Genomic DNA, 6,492 nt, shown 5'->3' on the forward strand with positions numbered 1-6,492 from the left:
GACCAACTTGACAATAAACTATAAAAGAAAAAAAAGGTTAGAAAACCAAAGCACACAGATGAAAAAATAAAAAAATAAAATAAAATTGGTCTATGTAAGAAGATAAAAAAATGAAGTCTTCTTTGTCTGGAATTAATATAGTTATTCCACCTTTCTTTGATTAGTGTTAGCATGCTATATCTTTATCTGTTTAATTTTTTTCAAGTTAGCAAACTTGGCTTTATTTTTTTGCTTTTTCTTATTATACACAAGATAAAATTCATTATTTTATTCATTTAAGTGTACAATTCAATGGCATTAAGTACATTTTCCATACTGTGCAATCATTACCACTATTTCCAGAACACTTTTGTCCTCTCAAACAGAAACTTTGTAGCCATTAAACAATAATTCCCTATTCCTCCCTCCTCTGAACCCTTAATAACCTCTATTCTACTTCCCATCTCTATAAATTTGCCCATTCTAAGTAATTCATATAAATAGAATCATACAATATTTGTCCATTTGTGTCTGGCTTACTTCACTTAGTATAATGTTTTCAAGGTTCATTCATATTGTAGCATGTTGTTAGTTTTTAAGGCTGAATAATATTCCCTTGTATGTAATTACCACATTTTATTAATCCGTTTATCTTTTATTGGACATTTGGGTTATTTGCACATTTTGGCTATTGTGAATAATGCTGCTATAAATATTGGTGTACAGGTATCTGTTTGAGTCCTTGCGTTGGGTATAGCCAGGAGTCATATTGCTGGATCATATGGTAATTCTGTGTTTAAGAACCACTGAACCACATTCACAGCTGCCTCACCATTTTGCTTTCCCATCAGTGACACACAAGACTTCCAATTTCTCCATGTGCTTGCCAAACCTTGTTATACCATATTTTTTAAATAGTTTATTGTGAAGTTGGTTTACATATAGCACCCGGTGCTCATCCCAACAAGTGCCCTCCTCCATGCCCATCACCCACCTTCCCCTCTCCCCCATCCCCATCAGCCCTCAGTTTGTTCTCAACATTCAAGAGACTCTCATGGTTTGCCTACCTCCCTCTCCCCAACTATTTTTTTCCCTTCTTCTCCCTCATGGTCCTCCGTTAGCTTCCTCTTAATCCACCTATACGTGCAAACATATGGTATCTGTCCTTCTGCCTGACTTACTTCACTCAGCATAACACCCTCTAGTTCCATCCATGTTGCTACAAATGGCCAGATTTCATTCTTTCTCATATCATATTTTTATAAGAGTCATCCTAATGGGTATGAAATGGTATTTCATTGTGGTTTTGATTTGTATTTTTCTAATGATTAGTGAAGTGGAATGTCTTTTCATGTGCTTGTCAAAGAATTGTATATATTCTTTGAAGCATGTCTACTCAAGTCCTTTGCCCATTTTCAAACTGAGTTTTTAGTTTCTTTTGTTGTTGATTTTTAGAAATTCTTTATATATTGCGGATACTAATCCCTTATCCGATATATGATTTGTAAATATTTTCTCTCATTCTGTGTGTTGTCTTTTCACTCTGTTGATAGTGTCCTTTGATGCACAAAATTTTTTAATTTGATAAAGTCTGATTTACTTATATTTTCTTTTGTTGCCTGTGCTTTTAGTGTCATATCTAAGAAACCAGTACCAAATCCAACATCATAAATATTTTACCCATGTCTTCTTCTAAGAATTTTATAGTTTTAGGACTCACATTTAGGTCTGTTATCCATTTTGAGTTAATTTTGGTATATGGCATAAGGTAAAGGTCCAATTTTATTCCTTTGCCTATGGATACCTACATTTTTTAATATCATTTGTTGAAATGACAATCTTTTCTCCATTGAATGGTCTTGTTACTTAAGTCAAAAATGAAATGTTTACCATATATGCAAGGGTTTTTTCTGGGCATTCTATTCTATCCCATTTGTCCATATATCTGTCCTTAGGCCAGTACCACACTATTTTGATTACTGTAGCTTTATGATAAGTTTTTCTTCTTTTTCAAGAATGTTTTGGTAATTGAGGGTTCCTTGAAATTTCATATACATTTTAAGATGTGTTCTATTTTTGCAAAATCTCTGTTGAGGTTTGATAGGGATTTTACCGAATGTGCAGATCATTTTGGATACTGTTGTAACAATTTTAAGTCTTCCAATCCATCAACACAGGATATCTTTCCATTTGTTTGCATCTTCTTTAATTTGTTTCAACAGTGTTTTGTAGTTTTCAATGTATAAGTCTTTTGTCTCTTTAGTTAAATTTATCCCCAAGTATTTTATTATTTTTAATGCTATTATAAATGAAATTGTTTCTTAATTTCTTTTTTGGATTATTGATAGTATATAAAATGCAACTTGCTTTTCTTTGTTGATTTTGTATCCCACAACTTTGCTTAATTCATTTATCAGCCCTAAAAGCAGTTTGTGTGTGTGTGTGTGTGTGTGTGTGTGTGTGTGTGTCTGGCGTTTGGGGGGTTTTGGGGGCTTTCTACATAAAAGATTATGTCATCTGCAAACAAAGATAATTTTACAAATATTTTTCAAGTTTGTATGGGAAAATAAGATTTTTAAATTTATTTTTTCGTGTCTCATTGCTCTGCTACAATTTTTAATACTACTTTGAATATAACTGGTGAAAGTAGGGACTTTAGTGATGTTTCTGATCTTAGGGGTAAAACTTTCAGTTTTTTCACAACTGAATATGATGTTAGCTTTGAGTTTTAAATAGATGACCTTTATCACATTGGGGAAGATGAGACGGGATGGCAGAGAAAACAACTATTTGCTGCATACATGTTATGTGCCAGGCACAGTTCTAGGCATGTTAATGCATCATTAAATCATTAAACAAATATTTGTTGAGTGCCTAATATGTCCTAGGCACTGCAGATACAATGGGGAGCAGAAGATTTATGATTTCTGTATTATGGAGGCTACAGTCAACTGAATGAGACAGGCACAATGTAAGCAATAAATGAGTGCTGTCAAAGAAATAAGGTATTGAGAAAGAAAGAGTAATTAGAGGAGTCCATTTTTCATAGATGGTCATGGGAGATTTCTCTGAAGGAGTGACATTTAAGCTGAAATCTGAAAGATAACAAGCCAGTGAGATAATTATAATTGGGGGAAGAGGATGTCAAATACAAGAAACAATAGCAAAGGCTTACCAATGAGAACGGGCTTGACAGTTTCCATGAACACAGAGGAGATCAGTGTGGCTGGAAAATAGTAAGTGATAGGGGAATAGAAAAGATAGCAAAAACCATAAGATAAGCGGTCTTGAAAGGGCATGGTAAGGAATTTAGATTTAATTTCCTGTAGGATATGAAGCTATTGTAGGGCATGAAATAGGGAAGTAGCATGATGCAAGTTACATGTTTTTAAAAAAATCACACTCATTGTAGGGCTGGGGGTGAAGTGATGGATGGACCAATAAAGGACATGAGGAATCTTTTGAGGATGATGAAGATGTTTTGTATCTTGATTGTGGTGGTGGTTTCATGGGTGCATATGTCTCTCAAAATTTACCCAGTCATGCCTTCCAATTGTACTATTGAACTGAACTATTTATTGTATGCAAATTATAATTCAATAAAGGTAAATTTTGACTTTCTTGTTACCGTGTGGATAATGAACAGTAGGGAGCAAGAATAACAAGGATACTTGTTAGGAAGTCATTGCAATCACCTCGACCATGGGTGTTGACATTTTGTTTACCTCTTACAGACAACCTTGTGGGGTACATTCCTCATTTTGTAGTTGGAGAAACTGAGGCTCAGAGAAGTGAAGTCATAGTCTTTTTAGCTCTTCCCAAATAGGAAGTGGCAAAAATAGAACTGGAAAATGGGCCTATATAATTCTAAATTTCGTGACATTGGGTGAGCCAGGAGGGTGAATGAAAGCTGGACCACTACCCTTAAAGAGACACAGCTTGTTCAGAGAGACAACATAAAAATGACAGTTTATACAACACTGGGAACAAACTGGGGATAGATCTGTTCATACTGATTTGAGGACATCTTTGTTGACTTTTCTGTAAATGAGGGAACTGACAGGTGATATTTTCCTCCCCCACCACCCAGCATAAACACAGAGCCGTCTGTGAGAGGTGGAACTGCACAAACACTTGCTACCTAAACTGCTAGCAATGTGCCATATCAATAAGTTCTCCTGAAGACCAATCCACTCCAAGTCTGCTAGCCTTGGTCCTGGGCTCAGGACAAATATTGTCAAAGCCTTGCACATGCCTTAACCAGCTGCCAGGTGCACAATTGCTGCCGTGCCCAGCCATCACCCCGTGCTGTACCCAGTCTTGCACTTCCGGCCATCCTGGCACATATTCCCCAGTCACTGCAGTGCTCCAGGGGATCCAGTATAGGACTGGTGGCCCAGAGGAAATTTTGCTAACACTCATGACTCACTCCCAAGTTCCCCCTCAGAGCTGGCCTGCCTGGGTCCCTTTAACACCACAGAGAGGAATCATAGACCGCAACAGGCAGAGAAAGTGCAGATCAATGAACTGAAAAGGAAAGTGACTCAGACATAACAGCAAGGCATAAGCAACACACATAGGATACTCTCATGAAATGCCAGGTTCTGGTGAACAGGGGACACTGCACTGCAGGGCATTCCAGGACCTCTTTTTTTAATAAAGCCACTACTTTCAAAAGCAAAAGACATATCTGACTTTCTTAACACACAGAAACAGACATAAAGACACAGATAAAATAAGGAAACAGAGAAATGTATCCCAAATGAAATAAAAGGACAAGGCCACAGCTAAAGACCTAAGCAAAACAGATATAAGTAACAAACCTGATAGAGAATTGAAAGCAATGATCATAAGGATACTCACTAGACTTAACAAAAGAGTAGAAGACATGAGTAAGACCCTTAATGCAGAGATAAGGAGAACATAGCAGAGATCAGAGGTTCAATAGAAAAAATGACAAAAGTACTTGGTGGAATGAACAGCAGGATGGAAGAAGCAAAGGAATTAATTAGTAACCTAGAAGACAAAATAATGGAAAGTACTCAAGCTGAACAAAAGATGGAAAGAAGAATTAAGCAAAAGGAATAGACTTAGGGAACTCAGTGACTCCACCAAACCTAATAACATAACCTAACATTCATATTATAAGAGTCTCATAAGAACAGAGAGAAAAGGGGGAAGAAAATTTATTTGAAGAAGTTATTAATAGCTGAAAACATCTTTAATCTGAGGAAGGAAACAGATATTCAGATCCAGGAGGCACAGAGAACTCCCATAAAAATCAACAAAAGCAGACCAACACCAAGACATATTGTAATTAAATTGAAAAAATAATGATAAAGCAAAAAATTTTAAAGCAGTAAGACAAAAGAAGTCAGCAACTTACAAGGGGGAAATCCATAAGGCTACCAGGAGATTTTTCAACAGAAACTTTCCAGGCCAGAAGGGAGTGGCATGATATATTCAAAGTGCTGAACAGGAAAAATCTACAGCCAAGAATACTCTATCTAGCAAGGCTATCATTAAGAATAAAAGAAGTAAAGAGTTTTCCAGATAAACAAAAACTAAAGGAGTTTATGACCACTAAATCATCCCTGCATGAAATATTAAAGGGGATTCTTTAAGTGGAAAGGAGAGACCAAAAGTGCAGTATAAATACAGAGAACACAAAAGCAATAAAAATGAATATATCTGTAGCAAGTGATTCAAGGAGCTCACCAAAGAACGGATATAAAGAAAAGATAAAACATAATAGCATATGTCTAAAATGTGGAGAGAAGAAGAGAAAGGAATGGGTTCAAACTTAAACTACCATCAACTTGATATAGACTGCTATATGCAGAAAAGGTTATAGACAAACCCAGTGGTTCGCCTTTACAGGCTCTGGGACTAGGACAGGAGGTAAGACATGTGATTGTCTCTTCACTGGGAATAGACAAACCTAATGATAACCATATATCAAAAGCCATCAATAAATATGCAAAGAATAAAGAGAAACAAATCCAAATAAATCAGTAAAGAAAATCAGCAAACCATGAGAGAAAGACAAGAAAGGACCAGAGAAAATCTTAGAAACAACCACAAAACAAATAATAAAATGGCAATAAATACATATTTATCAATAATTACTTTGAATGTAAATGATCTAAATGCTCCAATCAAAAGACATAGGGTGACAGACTGGATTAAAAAACAAGACTCATCTATACGTATGCTGCCTACAAGAGGTTCACTTTAGATCCAAAGACACCTGCAGATTGAAAGTGAGGGGATAGAGAGACATCTATTATGCAAATAGATGGTAAAAGACAGCCAGAATAGCAATACTTACTTTGCACAAAAGAGACTTCATGGTTTTAACTTTAAAATCCTTATTGAAGCAGGTAAAACATAATCTGCCAGGGGTGCCTGAGTGGCTCAGTCAGTTAAGGGCCTGACTTTGGCTCAGGTCATGATCTCATGGTTCAGGGGTTCGAGCCGCGCATTGGGCTCTGTGCTGACAGCTAGCTCAGA

General features: G+C 36.2%; 1 non-coding gene across 1 annotated transcript; it reads right to left on the bottom strand.

Moving 5' to 3' along the window:
- Positions 1–5,787: 5,787 nt before the first annotated feature.
- LOC144237476 (small nucleolar RNA SNORD22) lies at positions 5,788–5,910 on the bottom strand. The gene has a single exon (XR_013336868.1). It is a non-coding gene; the product is annotated as a small nucleolar RNA SNORD22 (small nucleolar RNA).
- Positions 5,911–6,492: the final 582 nt, after the last annotated feature.

Source organism: Crocuta crocuta, unplaced genomic scaffold (genome assembly GCF_008692635.1).
Source record: "Crocuta crocuta isolate KB4526 unplaced genomic scaffold, BGI_CrCroc_1.0 scaffold779, whole genome shotgun sequence".
NCBI classification, from domain to species: Eukaryota; Metazoa; Chordata; class Mammalia; order Carnivora; family Hyaenidae; genus Crocuta; species Crocuta crocuta.